Source organism: Stigmatopora argus, chromosome 7 (genome assembly GCF_051989625.1).
Source record: "Stigmatopora argus isolate UIUO_Sarg chromosome 7, RoL_Sarg_1.0, whole genome shotgun sequence".
Taxonomy (NCBI): Eukaryota; Metazoa; Chordata; class Actinopteri; order Syngnathiformes; family Syngnathidae; genus Stigmatopora; species Stigmatopora argus.
The window spans coordinates 4,186,215-4,205,521 of record NC_135393.1 but is presented as its reverse complement, the minus strand read 5'-3'; the positions used below and the strand labels follow the sequence as shown (position 1 = coordinate 4,205,521).

Genomic DNA, 19,307 nt, shown 5'->3' with positions numbered 1-19,307 from the left:
TAAAATCTATTTCGCTCATTTCATTGGTCACCGTTCCCCAGACATAATTACAAAGTGCATCCACTAAGAGGACAGGGGCTTGCAGGTACATCCACAGGACATATAAGAAGTTACATGCAAACAGCCAGGTGATAAATTGTCCATGACTGATGCTTGAAAAGATAAGACAAAAGTGTGCACATGGTGACTATTTGCAAATTAGATCAACAGTATGCTTAGCAAGTGTTTCTTGATGGATGCCCACAGGGAGGTCGGCCTAAATGGCAGCTTGGCAGACCAGGGTTGGAGAGATCCATCATGCAACGACAAGAGGGAGAGGGCTCTAACGTCTAGTCCTGCCCTGGGAGGCCAACGCTTGTCAGATTAATGAGCCTCTCAGTGACAGGTGACGTGGTTATAGTGTGCGTGGCTGAGTGTGCGTGTTCAAGTGCCTGCATGTGTGTTGAAATGACTCCCATCGACATTTGTCGTCTTTATTTGTTTCTATGGAAAATACTACTTTTCTACTTTTCAGCAAAAGTTCAGCACAAAGTCATTCCAGCAAAGTTTCTCCAACCTGTAAGTGTTCATGAAAGTTTCAAAATCTTTGACCCCTCAGTTTTAAAAGTTACTTCAACCCCTCCCCTCTTCTATGCGTCACCCTGTCTCTGAACTCTCGTCACCCCTTCCCCTCAAACCACCCACTCATCCTACATCCCCTTTGTAAGGGCATTCCGTTCACACAGTAGAATATAGATGAATCCAGCATGGACACTTATATTGATTCCTCCCACAACACAGACACCAGGGAAACTAATGGGTGCTTCCCTTCATGCACCCCCCATCATATGTCTTTAGAAGGCCTGGAAATAAGAGATAAATTGATAGGACTCCATCCTGATGCTGTTGAGTTTGTTGTCTGTTGTGTTTACTGGGAATGAGGTGTGCGGCTTGTTCTGTAATCATCAACTGTTGGTAAAGTGATATAATATCTGACAATATATCAAAGGAATAATCATTCTTTTCTGTGTATAATAGGTTTTTCTCCCAAACTAGTGAGAAACAAGTTATGATAATCAAACATACAGATGCAAATCACATTGTTTTTGTCATTTTACTCAACGTTAAAACAGCTCACACACTTATTTGCTTGTTTGGAATGCAGGATTGATAAAACTCTGGTGGATGAAGTTTGTGAATGAAAAGAGATTAGGCTCTTGCAAAGGTAACACATGAATAAAGAAGGCTATTATTTTTCTTCTGGATCTTATCAACATTATCATACTTACTCCATTTAGCAGGGTTTAAAGCAAGAACAAGCAATTCCAATGTTACATGTTGAATTGGTTGCCAGCCAATCATTGTATTCTATTTTTAATTTTGTACTTTGATTTACTTTACGTCAATCAATTATCAACTGCATCCTAATCCAGATATATAAATGATTCCTGGCCCAAATATTTGTGTCATTAAACCTATAACGGAATGTAAATATGATGTTTTCTTATGCTCACAAGTTTTTCTTTAAGTTACCTTTTTTTGCGAAAATTACAAACTGTGAGTTCAACTATGAACTTTTTTGAATGGTCCCGCAACACTGATTTGTGTGAACACAAGCAGATGTGCTCTGAATCATCGGTGGAACAACAGGAAGACAGGAAGAGAAAAGAGAGGGAACAGGGGTGATGCTTTGCTTCACCTCATTAACCAGCGCCTGTTAGCGCAAAAATAAATTGGGTGTGATTCCAGCACTGCAGAGGCTGATTAGTTAATTTCTCTCCTTCCTCTGAAAGATCAGTCGTATGTTTGATGAAGCATGGATGCTCCTCACTCTTGTTCTCATCCTCCATCTCACAGATGTGACATGGGAACACAAACTTAAGTCAACGGGTGTGTGTTCACCTGAAACTCTAGAGGCCACGCAATCAGTGTTTGAGGAATGAAACCAGCAGCCCTTCTGTGTTTATGGGGTGTGGAACGGCTTCACCACAAATGTTCTCCAAGAGACCAAAGGAGACAAAGGCTGTGGTGTAATCTCACCAATGATCAATGCAGAAAGTATAAAGTATGAGTTTTAATGAGGTGCTTTAATTTAAAAGAAAAAAAGTGTTATGTTTTTTTCACTCTTAAATCATATGTACTTTCACATTGTGTTCTTACCATATTTTTCAGACTATAAGTCTTACTTACCAAAAAAAATGCAACATGAAATGGAAAAAAAAAGTGTTACTGGAGTACAAATTGCTTTTGGGGGGGAATTTTATTAGATTAAATCCAAAACAGAAAAAAAGTCATTTTGAAAGGCATTCAAAAAAAATTAAAAAAGAGAAAAGCAACAACAGGCTGAATTTTTTTTTTTAATTAAAAAAAGCAAAAAAAAAGGAATTACAGATTTTTGGGTAAGGCCTTCTCAGTTGTTTTTATAAATTACAGGCAATTTTTTGGGGTGCCATAGCAACTCCTGAGGGATAAGCCAGAATTGCACCCACCGCCAATTTTGAAATGATCAATCAGTGTAAAAATATGTGAAATAATATAATAACATGCGAGGAATTTCACACATAAATCGAACTGGAGTAGTGCCACCCCCAGCCAAGCTACTACTAGAAAAAAACTACGACCTATAGTCTCAAAAAATGGTATATATATGCTTATATATGTTATCTTAAACACAGTACATGTAGGTTACTCCGCAACATTTTTCATGGTCTGAAGCTCCTGTCCTATTTTCCTGACAGCTTGCATCACATCTTCAATGTTGTCGTGATCTCCAAACTCCGCCTCTCGGTGTTCCAGCAAAATGCCCTGTTGATCACGTCCGACAACAAAGACGCCACATAACACAAAACCCTCTCCCAAGATGTTCCCCTTGAAGCCCTTTCCGATGATGATGATCTGGGGCATCATCTGTGCAAATATCTGATCTGGAAAAACTCATATTAATGGATACTACTAGTATTTTTGTAATGGGTTGTCATCTTTACTCCTTACTCTGCTCCTCACAGTCTAATAAGATCATTAATCAGGCATTGCCAGTGCTGAGATATGGGTCGATAAACAATTTGGTACCACATGCCTGATGGAAACCGGAGTCATTTAATATATTCACCTGCTTACAAATGAATGATTAAAAAAAGTTCACCCAACTGGATCACTCCAAATAAGAGCACTGCACAGCTTAAGACTATTTGTATAATTATTACTTTATTAACTCTTGAGTACCATCATCAACCACAAATTAGAGTGCATGTCATTTACATTTTCATCCAGGAGTAGGTTCGATTCCCGCTGGTGATGGTATGATTGTGAGTATGGATGGTCGTTTGTCTCTCTGTGTGCCATTCGGCTGACTGGCGACCAGTCGAGGTTGTAATCTTCCTTTCGCTCGAAGTCAGATGGGCTATGCTCCAGCATTCTCCGCAACCCTTGAGGATGCGCGGTATAGAAGATGAATGAATGAATATTCACAACGTGAGTTCAACAGCTAATTATGTGCATTAGGCAGGGCACATCCTTGATTGGTTGCCAGCCAATCGACGTTCATATATAGACAAACATTCAATCATACTCACAGGATGTATTCACACATGCACTGTTTGGTCTGTATTAAACCCAAAAAGTTTATGGGGTGCACCTTAGATCAGGTGGTAATATAAATCAGTGCAAACAGCCGGTCTGAGAGCTGCCCGGCTTCATTTAGGGTCAGTTGGTGTGTTGGTTGTTTTTGTTATACCGTTTTTCCTGTGTGTCCTGTCTGTGTGCTCTTCGCCTCTTGTGTCCTTCCAGGCTTCCCTTCCTCTTGTAACCAGCTGCGTGTACTTTGTGATCAACCAGTGGCTGTCTATTTAAACCCCATGTGTTTGTAACCCATTGTTCGGATAATCTGCGGTGTTTACTTCATGTCAAGTTGCCCCGCCATGTTCCATGTTCCTCCTTTCACCATGGCTTTCCGTCTGGTTTGGTTTTGTGATTTGATTTATAAGTCCTTATTGTTTTCTGAAGAATCTTGCCTCAGTTATTAAAGTTTTGTTTGAGCACTGCACGTCCTTGATTGCTTCCCTGCATTTGGGTCCAACCATGTTCCACCACCGACTGAATTGTGACACTTTTGGTTTGCGTCTGCACTGTGAACCACTTATGATATCACACACATTTTGCATGTAATAGGCTTCCGTAGCCACAGGCATTGAGAAGAAATACAGTTTGGTTAGTATCAGAGCTCTGCGGGTTTTTACTTCCATATTTTACTGTATAACCCTGCCCAGACGGCAGAGCGAAAGAGTGGTTAGCACATCCCCCTCACAGTTTTGAGATCAAGGTTTCTCTGGTGGCTTGTGACCTTCCTTCGCATATTCTCCCTGTGCCTTCATGGGTTTTCTGGTTTCCTCACCCATACAAAAACATGCATGATAGGCTCATTGAACACTCTAAATTGTCCCAAGGTAAGAGTGAGCGCACAAATGGTTGTGCTCCAAGTGTGCCCTGCGATTGGCTGGCAACCAATGTGGGGTGTCCCCTGCCTTCTGCCCACAGTTGGCTGGGATAGGCTCCTGCACCCTCGCGGCCAATGTGAGATTATGTGTTGCGTAAAATGAATCAATGATTGCCCTACCCAGACTGTTTAGTCCAATGATTGAACGATATTTACACATAATTAGGTTTTTTGTCAAGACCTGGGCTTGTAGCGAAAATTGAAATGTGAAAAGGATCCACATCAAACCAAGTTACGAATAGATAAAGCCCATACTGTCATCTCACCACGTTGTGTCTTCAACTTTCGTGACTTCAGTCTATCGCAGTATTCTGTATTAAGTCATAAAATAAAAAATGTCCATAAAAATGTAAAAATTCCCACTGAAACTCACAAACGGAAGACAGGGGCCGCCACTCACCTCAGTGCAGAAGAAGAAAGATGGGGGCAAAGAAGAACGGCTGCATGAAGGAGAACACCATTAACTGGGGGATCTTATCCCAAAATAGAGCTGTCCGTGGAGTGGAAGTTGGATTTTCCGCTAAGCGCTGGGACCCGGTCGATGCAGTCACTATTATCAGAAAAGAGCTTTTTACTTTGAGAAATTTGAGAAAACTTACAAATTCTAGCAGTAAAACTGACAAATTCTGTACAAAAATTACAAGTACAAACTTACAAATTATGTACAAAGGGACCATCTAAAGTATTTCAACATTGCAAGTTCTCCCAGAGACAATGAAGGTTCATTGGACGCCTATGACAGTCGCTGGCAGCAGCCGATGTGTTAAATGAGTGCTCTTATTTCTCCCAGAGAGAATGAAGGTTGCTAGAATTTGTAAGCTTTACTGCTTCAATAAAAACACCATCTGTGAATTTGCTTTGTCTTCTTTTTAATAAATTGACAGTAAATGGCAGCAGCCGATGTGTTAGATATTAAACTCTAAACTCTCTCTGTCCGCGACCAAAAGACCGGCGACCAAACATCCGGGCGACCAAACGTCCGGGCGACCAAACATCCAGGCGACAAAAAGACCGGCGACCAAAAGACCGGCAACCAAACGACCGCACACGACCACTGCATATCTATACTATATATTTTTATATATTTTCTTGTGTTCAATTGAAAACTACAAGTTTTAACAGTCGGATAACATGTCAAGTGCAAAATCTGTTAGTGAATGATATGCTATTATATTATATTGGTCTCGCTCTTATCTTTTTGCAGATCTCTGTGTTTCCCCCTTTGCTCGTTTTGGGTCACCCTTAAACCCAGCACTACTTGTCTAGGTAATTTAGCTGCCCAGGCCTGGCTGCCAGCCTTTCTGCTCTGTGAATTTATGGCAGTGATGGCTAGCCATGGTCTCAGGGGGGCAAGCGTATGTTGCTATGTGCTGCTGTGTCAATGAGGCCAAGGGAGACACAGCTGTCCTACTAATGAGGGTACATAGGTTATCAACAATGTGCTGGACCAGTGTGTGAATATGGAGATAAGGCAAGGGCTGAGCATAAGAATCTTTCAGGAAGAATACATACAAAATGTTTTTTTTAAACCTTAACAGGTCTTTAAACTTCTTCCATCTCATGTCCATTCAAGGCAGATAATTTTATTGAGAGGAAGATCATTAGCCAAGTTTGCAAGAATGCTTACTATGCAGTTCATGAGGACAGGTGACAAAACTCCATCCCCTTTAATATTCCAGGATTTAAAAAAAAAAGTATGATACAGATGAATTTCACAACATTTTGTATATTCAGCAGTCTACCTCATCCAGGATTTTCTTTACATCTCTTGGTTTCATCCTACATCAAAAGCATTGGTACGCAGTGAACTTCCAAAGGCGAATCTCAATATAAAACAAGGCAGGAGTCAGGAGAACGGATCAGGAGTTATCATCCCATGTACTAATAATATTTGATAGAACCAACTATACCTTCAGCTCACATCTTAAATAGACCAAGAGTCAATATTAGTTAGCCATTTTAGGACTAATATAATACTTTTCTTGTCCTTAAATCTCCTGGTGCAGAAACAAAATCACAGAATGACCACAAAGTAAGATTTTAAAGTAGTTGAGGTGAGATGCACCATAAGCATGAACTTTAGTGGCAACCTCATAATCTCATCTCATGCATGGAATAAACACAGGCATGCAGGATGCATTCAAAATAAGCTCAATTAGAATTAAAACTGTAACTGTTTAAAGAAAGTTAAAGAAGTACACAGTATGTAACTCCTGCAAATGAAAAAAAAAAGAACTGAATAGGTTTTTAAACAATTATGAGGCAAATCAAGTTACCACCACAAGATAAATAAAACATGTCCGTCCATTCATCTTTCTATGATCTGCAGCATAATGCTCAAATGTTTTGTATGTGTGTCTCTCAGTTCCGTGTTCAGTTCTTTAGTAGCATATTTGGTAGCATTTGAGTGATCAAAAATAATTTAATAATTGTTAAACTATAAGACAAAAGCCCTCCTGCAGTTCAGTGTAAAAATAAAAACATAAGGTCGAATGATATACAGTGGTACCTCGGTTCTCGACAACAATCCTTTCCAGGAGGCTGTTCGAGAAATGATTTGTTCAAAATCTGAATCAATTTTAAATTAATGGAAAAAGAAATAATGCATTCCAAGCCTGCAAAATATGCCTTTTAGAGCACTAAAAAAAAGCTGATAACAATCCGCCTAGTAGAAATACATCTCATTGCATCTCATTTTCTGAACCGCTTTATCCTCACTAGGGTGGCGGGGGGTGCTGGAGCCTATCCCAGCTAACATCGAGCCAGAGGCGGGGGACACCCTGAATTGGTGGCCAGCCAATCGCAGGCCACAAGGAGACAAACAACCATTCACGCTCACACTCATACCTAGGGGCAATTTAGTGTCCAATAAACCTACTTTGCATGTTTTTGGAATGTGGGAGGAAACCGGTGTACCCGGAGAAACCCCACGCAGGCCCAGGGATAACATGCAAACTCCACACAGGGGAACCGACCTGGATTCTAACCCCGGTCTCCCGCTGTGAGGCCAACGCGCTAACCACTCGCGCCGCCGGGCCGCCCAGAAGAAATACGTGTGTAGTTTAAATACATTATATGATGAAATAATTTAAGAAATATATTTATTATTTACTTAAATTGTATACTTTAGTAGTAGGCTAAGCGGGGGAGTGCATTGCCATATCTGTAGCGACTCGGGCCCCAGCCTTGTAAACTTTTTTTTTATTAGCAAAAAGGCAGAATAACTTCAAACGAGCAATATTCATTCACTCATTCATTTTATGATCCGCTTTATCCTCACTAGTGTCGCGGGGAGTGCTGCCGTTTATCCCAGCTGACTTCGGGCACGAGGCGGCGTACACCCTGAATTGGTGGTCAGCCAATCGCTGGGTACGAGGAGACAAACAACCTTTCACGCTCACACCCATACCAAGGGGCAATTTAGATTGTCCAACCAGCCTACCATGCCTATATTTGAAATGTGGGCGCAAACGGGAGTACCTGGAGAAATCCCACGCAGGCCCACGGCGAACATGCAAGGACACAGGAGGGCTAATCTGGATTTGAAGCCAGGACGCCAGACTGTGAGGTTGACACACTAACCACTCAAGCCGCCGGGTGGCCCAAACGAGCAATGATAAGTGGATAATAGTATTTCCACAAAGACACAACACGACGAAACTAATATCTGGGGGAAAAAAACTAAGTGATGAAGGGCACCAACAGACGCCAAACGTAAACAATACACCGACACGGGCTGACGGAGACACAAGGCTTAAATACACTGACAGACAATTGACAAGACAGTTCGAAAACACCTAGATCACGCGAGGGAAGGCGAGCAAGAAAGACACAGCAGGTGAAACTAACTTGTAATCACATGGACAGGACACACAAGGGAAAAAGCCCAAACCACAAAACCCAAACAAAACATGACACAAAGCAGGGGATGTCTGCATACCGAGGCTGCGTTATGCTCAATAACAAAGCGTTTTGTGCGTCAGCTGGTCAGGCCACATGCATTATCATTTTACTGGCTATTTATACGAGTTCTGGATTTTTGTTAGAAATCAGAAACAAAAAAGATCACGAAATATTTGTTCCAACGCCGATTTGATTGAACACCGGGATGTTCAAAAACCGAGGTACCACTGTATTGTCAATAATTTCACCTGTGGCTAAACTACTATAGTAAAAATAACTGCGAAAAATCGTACGATAATCAAGTTCCTGTGTAGTCGAAGTAATTGAATACACGTCAATCGCTGAACAAGCTCCCTGAAAATACACAAGGTTAAACGAGAGTCCGGCGTAACTATGTCAAATGTTGGCATCCTTTAAAATTATAGTTCCGAGTGGTAAACACAGTAAATCAAAACCATTACATCACGTGGCTGATATGGTACTTTGATGTTTTTTTAATTTATTGCGTAAATGCATTAATATACATTTCAAAAGTCATCCTCGGACACTTCTTACTCTTATGTGGAGACAATGTCTAAAATCACTTACAGTCTTAATACAGTGACTCAAATATAAACATAGTCAATATTGTAGCAATTGAAGATGGTCAAATAAAGCTCAATAAACAACATTTAGCCTGCTGATTGAATGCAAAAATATACATAAAATATAGGAAGTAATGGGTGAGAGGAAAATTGTGAGGGAGGGGGCAACGTAGGATCGGAGAATTACAAACCAGCTCAGAGATCTCCCATCTTTACCTTACTACCTTTAAATAATTTACATCCTTGCAGACATTAATTTCCTATCATCTACATTGTATCCAATTTGCAGGAGAATTAATGAGGATCGACATAGCTGCTTTTTCTTGTACCTTTTAGGCCAGCATGGATGTGTTGATAAGCAGCTTGGAATGGTACTTCATTTACACTGCCATGGGTTATCAGGAGAAAATGACGTGTTAATTAGCTGCAGCAATGAGGATTATTAAATGTAAAATGTGAAGCAGGGCTGACGATTGTGCATGTCTTAATGTGGTGACGTGTGCACATCATTAATTCATTCATTCATTTTCGGACCCGCTTTATCCTCACTAGGGTTGCGGGTGTTGCCGGAGCCTATCCCAGTTGACTACGCGCTAGATGTGGAGGACACCCTGAATTGGTGGCCAGCCGATCGCAGGACACAAAGGAGACGGACAACTATTCACTCTCACTCATACCATGGAGCAATTTAGAGTGTCAAATCCGCCCACCATGCATGTGTTTGGAATGTGGGAGTAAACCGGAGTACCCAAAGAAAACCCGCACAGGACCAGGGAGAACATGCAAACTCCACACTGGTGGACCGACCTGGATTTGAACCCAAGACCCCAAAGCTGTGAGGCTGACCACTCCAGCTGTCTATGTGAAATCCAAATTATTCTTAGTGTTGTATATCTATGAAAGGTATGGTAGATATGGCAAGGACTACACTAAGCATCTTCGTAGAAGGCAATCTGAGCCAAATATTACAAGCTCCCTGCCTTTAATGACGGTCAACTCGCAGACATGTAAACTATTTTACCCTTCCATTGTATTCCTTCAATAAATGAACAATTGAGTGAACAACATAACATCAAATACATTGAATCATCTTTTCTTTTATGCCTTTTTCACTGTGGATCCTTAAACAATGACTGGAGTTACTATAATACTGACCAAAACTTGCAAACAATGTTTAGGCCAGCGCAATATTTTTGAGCGCAAAAATAAAATGTTTTATTCAATATAATATTATGTCAGTGCCATTTATGTACTGTATCGTGGTAGCGACATATTGTTGTTGGGCAGATGATGGAAGGATGCTTAAAAGATAGCCATGACGTTACCTGTGAACGTGTTCCTTCACACCTTTCATGACTTGCACAATCACATGGGTGAAATTCGCACTATATTGGGAGAGTATCCAAATGACAGTGTCAGTAAATGCTTTGAGAGGCAATAATTCCATTCGCATTAAGCTGCAAATGGAAAAACATTTCTAGGAATTGCGGGGTGCGGCTTGAGAGATCCATCATGTTACAGGGCTACTTTAATGGCTGAGTCAGGAAGTGAAGCCACGGTGACATTCACCGAATCCCACAGATAAAAAGCTTCTGATCTCAATGTCAAAAGATAGAGTGAAAACAGGGAATGACTTTCATTTCTATTATACATTCGCCTATGAAAGTGCAATCAGCCCACATGTACATCAGCTCTTTTATCCACCGTGAGTACCATCGCAAATGGCTGATATAAATTTGGTACAAGTGGCACTTCATCTCCTTTTGTGATATTACATACACTTTTGCAACACAAAATTGTTTGTACCAAAAGAACAAACAAAAAAATTTGGAATATGAAGTCAACAATGTCCGTCCGTTCGTCCGTCCGTCCGTCCGTCCGTCCGTCCGTCCGTCCGTCCGTTCGTTCGTCCGTCCGTTCATTCATTAATTCATTTTCTCTTCCGCAAATCCTCATGAGTTATGGGGGTTGCCGGAGCCTATCCCAGCTGCCTTCAGGTGAATGACAGACTGGTCACCAGTCAGCCCTAGGAGAAACAGACGACCATTCACTCTTGCAATCATACCGCCACCAGCGGGATGCTGGTGGACCTTGTCATTGGAATTTAATTGAAATGTCAGTTTGAACACAGACACCGTGAGGATGTGAATTTTATTTTGGATGTCATGCTTGTCCTCAGCTCCTATCACGTGTTCATTCCTTTTCCAAACACTCATTTACAACTTCATTTTCCCACAACAACCAAGGACATGTACGGGTGTGCAACTCATCAGGTAACAAACTCATTGCTGTACTCATTTGACCTATCACCCTAACAATGAACACTGACCCCGAGCTCTTCCTTCAATTACTTGCCTAACCTTGGCTTTATGCTACTAGCTGCCCTCTTGCATTCCAACCTTCTGGTCTCAGAGTGAACCAAGCTTTTCTCAGTAACCTCTACCAGTAAGAGTCCAAGACAGACGTTCACTATTATACCTTGAGACTGATATAATTACCAATCACTGTCTGGAGGCTACTAGCAAGGTCTCACGCCAGCTCTTTTTATTATCAGATGGTAGGGGTTTTTGGGGCAAAAGTCATATTTAGAGTTAATTGGCTGAGGAAGGTGAGGACATCAGTTCCACTGTGTGATTAGGCAAATGACTCACTTGAGGTACGTTCAATCAACTAATTGTAAAGCTCTTATAGTGATCTGGGGATTTGTTGACCCTGCCCTGGGTTAAGGGACAAGATTTTCTGAACCCTGGCATTTTTTCTTTTTGTTTGCTTTTTTAAATCATCATGTAGAGAGACTGCTCCTTGAACCTTACCACGTAGATTAAGTATAGAATTTGGAATTCACCCCACACTATCTAAATAAAAGCTCACCAGAATACTGCCACATAAATGAGGCTGAGCAGACGTCCATGTCCTTGTAGTAAGTGTCTTGAACTGAAAATTTTATTGCTGGGGGTGCAAGGGAGTGATGAAAATAAAGTTATGTGCTGTAGAGAAATTACTCAACAAAGAAATACTTTTTAATTAAAACAAAAAAAGCTTCATACACTAAATTTCAGGAAATTAGCATTTTTAAAACAAACTATTTTTAGGAGGTTTAGGAGGTTTTTTTTCCAGATAATATATAATTTTTCCAAGAAATGGTAAGGTTCTCTAATTTTGCTCACCATTTTGAGCAAATTGTCTTTGCCAAAGCTATTATTGTCCATTTTTGTGGGGTTTGAGGAAAAGCGTATTCTGCACCTCCTCCTGGTTTACTGAATGTAGGGTGAGAATACATAGATAGGTTATACATAAGCATGAAGACCAATTACAACTGTTACTTTTTCTGACTAAAGATTATTTACTCTACAAGGCGAGGGAAAATTTTCTTCAGCAACTTGACTTTGAATAGTAATAAGTTGACACTGATGTTGTCTGTAGGGTATATGTTTACACATTTTGTATTTTTAAGTAAACAAGTTTGACATCCTTAGAGACAGAGGCACATAAGGCAGAAATGTATGTATATGTAACGATATTAGTGTGTGTGTGAGTGTGTGTATGTCCACAGTAAGTTGTGTAGTCATAGTTTTGCATTTTAGAGATAGTTGTTTGTTTCCCATCAAATTTAGGTACCATTTCCAGGAGATTGTTGAAATCTATTATCTAGCCTTTTGAGCTCACTTGTTATGCAACTGAAGCCATCAGTGAAAATTGTTTTGACTGCCCTATGAGGCATACCTGAGGCTTCATTGGGTACATCAACACAATTTAATGCGTTCCAATAATAGAGCTGCATACAGTAATACCTTGATTATCGCGGTTAGTGGAGGGTCGGACCCTCCTGCGAAAAGTGAAAATTTGTAAAGAAGGGTCACCTCCTATTAAAAATAAATAAATAAATAAAATAAAAGTTCTCTGGTTTCTCTGGACGTTCAATGCCAAGTTGTTGACAGCACACCACTCGCTAAGTTTAAGGACCTCATCTCTGTAGGCCATCTCATTCTCCCTTGTAATCATCCCCACCACTGTTGTATCGTCCGCAAATTTCACAATGATGTTCTCAGGGTGCGTGGGTCTGCAGTCGTGAGTGTAGAGTGAGTAGAGTAGTGGACTCAGCACACAGCCCTGGGGCAAGCCGATGCTGAGCGTTTGGGCGGATGGGAGATGGCGACCCAGCTTCTCGTGCTGTGGTCGGTCGACCAGAAAGTCCTTATTACAGGAGCATGAGGAAGGTGGGAGCCCCAGGTTGGCCAACTTCAACTTGGGGATAAGAATGTCCAGTCTTATGGTATTAAATGGTGAGCTGTAGTCGATGAAAAGCATTCTGACAGAGCCCCCTCTTTTCTCAAGGTGGCTCAGTGCAGCGTGGAGAGTGGTGGTTATTGCATCTTAGGCAGATCTATTCGGAGGTTATGCAAATTGATGCAGGTCATGGATGAGGGGAAGATAGGTTTTGATGTGTTTCAGTACCAATTTAGCACTTAGTGATGATTGGTGGGAGAGCTACTGGGCGGTAGTCGACAGAATTGCTAGCGGGTGACTTTTTGGGTACTGGGATGATGGTGGCTGATTTTAGAGAGGCTGGGACAGAGCCTTATTGTAGTGAAAGGTTGAAAATGTCCGTGAAGGTAAATAGAATGCTGGGAATATTGCAGCGGCGGCCCGGTGGGTGAGTGGTTAGGTCGTCGGCCTCACAGCTCTGGGCTCCTGGGTTCAAATCTGTGGCCTGGAGTCAGCTGAGATAGGCTCTAGCACCCCATGACCCTAATGAGGATAAAGCGGTTCAGAAAATGAGATGAGATGACCAAATCTTAAAATCAATGAACATTATTGTTATAAAATGTTATGTACTCAGCTATAATCGCTTTATGACTGATGTGGTATTTATATGAATTCAGAATTCTACCGGTGTAATGTTCCTACTACTGAATGGTATTGGGAAAATTAAACAAATGATTCCCTCCTTCCAACAAGAAATTCTAGTGGCAAAATAATATCGGGCTTGAGTTAATGAAGCAAGACGCAATGGCAATTTAGTGTAATTATTACTTGCTGTTATAGCAGTTATGAATATTAGTAAATCCATACATCTCTTTTCTATCAGGTTTCATTACTTGAAACAGCATTTCTTAGGTTAGTTGCATCACAATGCCATTACCCACCCACCAGTCTAACGCCATCATCAAATTCGCTGACGACACCACTGTGGTCGGACTCATCTCAGGAGGGGATGAGTCGGCTTACAGAGATGAGGTCAACAATTTGTCTTTGTGGTGCTCGGTGAACAATCTCACACTGAACACCACGAAAACTAAAGAAATAATCTTGGACTTTCGCAAACACGGCACAGATCTGGCCCCACTCCTCATAAATGGAGTATGTGTAGACAGGGTCCAGTCCTTTAAATTCCTGGGGGTCCACGTCACGGACAAGCTCTCATGGTCTACAAACACCACGGCAGTGGTGAAGAAGGCTCAGACACGACTCCATTTCCTCAGGGTACTTAGGAAGAACAACTTGGGCTCCAATCTTCTGAGAACCTTCTATAGAACCACTGTAGAGAGCATCCTGGCGTACGGCATCACAGTGTGGTACGCTGGAAGCACGGCGGCAGACAAAAAGGCCATGCAGAAAGTGATTAACACTGCCCAGAGGATTGTCGGCTGCTCTCTGCCCTCACTTGAAGACATTGCCAGCCCGCGTTACCTCAGCAGAGCCAAGAACATCATAGGGGACCCTTACCACCCTGGTCACTATCTGTTCCAGCTGCTGCCCTCTGGCAGACGCTATAGGTCCCACAAGGCTCGGACAAATAGGCTTAAGGACAGTTTTTTCCCCACATCCATCAGACATCTAAACTCGCGCTAACATACCACACATTCCCTTCTGCGGCATATGAATAGATGTTTGGTTGGTGATCTGCCTCCTACTAGCTGACTTGAAGGAAGGTAAGTGGCAGACAGGAAGGTAAGTGTCAGACAGTGTGCGGTAATCGAGAGGTAAGCGACCTGTATCCACAACAGCGGGTTGACTAATTACAAGTCCGTAACTTACACTTATTTAGGTCTTTTGCCGATTAAACGTAGCTTATGGAGAAGCACCATCAATTTCGTCACACGCAGTTTCTGCGTGTGATGACAAGTAGGCTTTTTTGTGTTGTGGTAATGACGACATGGCCTAGTCCGATTATTATTATTATTATTATTATTATTATTATTATACTGTATATCTCTGTAAGATTGACAAGTGGGAAGGGGTTTCTTTGCCATTTACAAAATATATTTTAGAGCTAAAGCTTTCAACTTAGTTTCCTAAAATATGTATTACAAGTTAAGTCTTTGCTTAGCCAATAAAAGTGTGATTTTTCTGCAATGTACATGTTTTATTTCCTAAAATTATCCTTACATTTCAAAACCCTATGTACTTTAAGGTTACTCTTACTTTATACTCAAGCACCCAGAGAAACTCATCTCATCTCATTTTCTGAACCGCTTTATCCTCATTAGGGTCATGGGGGGTGCTGGAGCCAATCCCAGCTGTCTCTGGGCCAGAGGCGGGGGACCACCTGAATCGGTGGCCAGCCGATCACAGGGCACAAGGAGACGGACAACCACGCACACAAACACCTATACCTAGATACAATTTAGAGTGTCCAATCATCTTATCATGCATGTTTTTGGAATGTGGGAGGAAACCGGAGTACCCGGAGAAAATCCATGCAGGAAACATGCAAACTCCTCACAGGTGGGACATGACTTGGATTTGAACCCAGGACCCCGGAGCTGTGAGGCCGATGCACTAACCACTCGCACCACTGGGCCACCCCATGGAGAAACTGTTGCAGGATATATTTTTTTATATTTTATTTTTTCGGTGATCAGACATCAATTTATTCGGGCTATTTAACGCTTTCAGCAGCTTGCCGTGCCACCATTGCTTTGACTGCGTATCTGTCATAAAACACAATGCTCTCTCATCCCTCACTCAGTTAGCCCACCCCACCTTATTCCCCCTTACAGATTACATATTCCCTCCACTCCAGATACCTCTATTCGTCATGAGTGATTTGTTGAGCTACACACGGTTGTGGAGATGCATCTGATAAACCGTAACGACTGTTTTGTCTCATTTTTCTTGTGAGAACCATCATGACATGACAAAAAAACCTCATCCTAACTCTGATGGGTCACAGTGTGGAGCCGTATGGGGTATAGATAAAGTCCTGCGGCTTGTTAAGAAAAACAGGAAAAGAGAAAGTTTGAAGGATGGGTTTAGCAGATATTGTATTCAATGAAAGCTTGGTCAAATTTAATGTTTGTGCCCCAAGGAAAGGCAAATCTAACTTTTTATATATCCACTGAATCTGAGTATAGTGAGGGAAAACGTACCAAGAGTGTTTCAGCGAGTTATTGAATTGTTTTGCAAATAGAGCTTTTCTTTTTTGAGTCCATTGCTTTTAGTGGATCTATGAATGTGTCAATTGAAGTGTGTTACATAAGCATGCCACTGTTTGTGTGTGTGTGTGCATTTACGTCTTTACAACTGCACCTGGAAATTGAATTTTGCCTGTTCAATTATAATATTTGAAATATTGTATGTGCAAGTTAGGGTGTGGTTGACAAGGGATTGTGAATTATCATATCATCCAATCTGGGTTTGGGGCTTCCAGCGTAGTTTTCAAGTATGACAGTTTTACTATGTTCATATAAACCTCAGATTTGAAACTCACAGAGAAAGGACATTTGTGGATTTGTTATTTCAGTATCAATTGTTTTAGAGATCCTACACTTGTTGCATGCGTGTAGCTCAATAAAGGTTGGGAAACACCTATACTTTTGCAAATACTGTCACGCAAGCGTGGCGTCGTAGTTGGACCCAAATGCAGGGAAGCAATCACAGGGACAAGGACAACCACTGTTCTAACAAAACTTTAATAATTGAGGCAGTAGGGGATTCGAGACAATAACAAGGACTTACCAATAAACGACAAAATCAAACCTGACAAGGAAGACATGGGCAAACGAGGAACATGACAGAAAAGGCGAAAAGCAAACAAACCAACCAAAATTCCAACTATCCCTAACAAATACACTATCGGGATCCCTCTGCATTCAGATGCAGTAAAATAGAAGAATGAATGAAGAATGCTAGATTGCCATGGCAACCTCACATTGAAACAATACATATTTATGGTACCTCTTATTGTGCCCCCATCTTGAATCTCATGGGGGGAATGATGGGAACATATAACCTTAAAGCAATCTTAGTTGTCATTGTATAAAAGATACAGACAAGTGCACAGTTTTCAGGCCATTTTTAAATGTCATACTTAGGCTGTGTCACTTCACTGAGGTGTGAGTCATTGGTCATTGGGAGTAGAATTAACAATTAACAGAGGGAAATAACATTCATTACGCATCCGTACCGCGTATCCTCGCAAGGGTTGCTAGGGCCTATCCCAGTGGACCTCAGGCGAAAGGCAGACTACAGCCTAGTCTTGTCGCCAGTCAACCCTAGTTATACAGAGAGACAGAAAACCATTCCCACACACAATCATACCACCACCAGGCGGGAATCTCTCCTACGCTTGCCTGCACTGAAGTATGGTGAGTGAACCTCTACACTAGGCCTCGGGAACCTGTTTGAGGAAGTCAGCCATAAACAATTCATATTTTCAAACATTATTCCATGCAAGCCATACTCAGAAATTAAAAGTAAAAATACATGAAAATGTGTGCTTTATTAATCATTTCACTGCTTTGAAAGTAAAAAAAAGTGTCTGAATTCTTTTGAGACCACTTTTTACTGTTGCTAAACAATGAGTATCAAAGACAGTATGCATACAGAAGAGTCTAATAAAGAAAAATGATGATTAAAAAGGCGCTCTCACCAGCGGTTTCCATATTTTATCACAGTTTAGCGGAGAGCCAAATACACCCATCCAAAGAGCCACATATGGCTCCCAAGCCATAAGTTCCCTACCCCTGCGCTACACCATCATGTAACTGAAATTAAAAATATTACAAATATTACGAGAAATAAAGTGATTTAAACACAATGTTTGAATAAATTATACTGTAAACAGGTTTCCCAAAAGTTATATATTTTTAAGTAGGCAAAAATTATATAATACTGTACTATCCCAAAACTAATGTATGCAAATGTTTTAAAAATATTGTACAGCAAAATTTAGTTATCACCGTCTCGAAATATCCAACTGCAAAACTCTGACATCGAAGTAGCTACTATTACAGAATGGCATAGCTCATTTATGTATGTTTTCAACTGATTGTAAGAGTTAGATCAATGTAGCTCTTGCATTGCCGTTTACAACACACTTATTTTAACATAAAGAACACAGCACATGTAATAACATTTTAGAGTGAAGGTAAACCATTTTTCATCTTTTTGTTACAGGCAGAGTTCAGCAGGCATAGGAACATGCACTGTACAATTTGACACACATAGGCCTGTAGTTTTGAAATGGGGGAGACAGCCACACAGAGGCATGACGAGTGTATAGGGCATGAATCCCAATCTCGATCAATAGAATTAAAACGAATAAATACTTAGTCATCATAGATGCAGGGTGATTTATCCCACACTTTTACAGAGCTGGCTGAATACCACCAGCATCAGAGAAATCAATATGTAATTATAGACATCCTACCTTGGGCTGTTCATCTCTCAGCATCCCCCTTCCAACAAAGTGACCAATATCAACCTCAAAACAAATGTCACAACACTGCTGGAACTGAGAAGAGAAGCAGGATATAGTGGACTTCCCTCTCTAATGAATACAGCCTTGTGTGCACATAGATGATATCAATTTGTCATGTTTGGGGTCGGCTACGAGTCGAAGTTGAAACCAGGATGCAGGGGAAAAAGGCGGCGAAAATTGCTGGTGCAAATCTTAGGCTTTTAATGACTAAAATGGTGAATACAAAAGTGACAAAATAAACCAGGGACATGCATACCAACAAAAAGGGGCAAAAAAACATGACCTACTGGACGGTGCACACAAGGTAATGGTAGCAATACTCCCACGCTACACATCACCAAACACTCTCCTTATATTCACACAAAGGCTAATCAAATAAACTCAAAACAGCTGGCTACGAGAGGAGGGGAAAACTCGCACTCACACACACCCACCAACATCCCAAACAAAACGTGACACAATTGTAGCCATTTCATTTTTTGGAATGATTTATTTTTTGTATGTAATTATTTACTTTAAAGGGGGTGTCAGTATTGTCAGAGTCAAGGATTAAAAATCAAACCTCACTCCCTATTTTATCAAGATTTCTTGTCCAAAAGTTACAAAGAGGCGGCCCGGTGGAGCGAGTGGTTAGCGCGTCGGC

The 19,307-nt window shown here is 41.2% G+C and overlaps 1 long non-coding RNA gene across 1 annotated transcript; it reads right to left on the bottom strand.

Moving 5' to 3' along the window:
* Positions 1-3,239: 3,239 nt before the first annotated feature.
* Positions 3,240-18,979, bottom strand: LOC144078025 (uncharacterized). The gene is made up of 4 exons (XR_013301147.1): positions 18,614-18,979; positions 4,872-5,021; positions 4,738-4,782; positions 3,240-3,404 (listed from the first exon to the last, which is right to left on the bottom strand). It is a non-coding gene; the product is annotated as an uncharacterized LOC144078025 (long non-coding RNA).
* Positions 18,980-19,307: the final 328 nt, after the last annotated feature.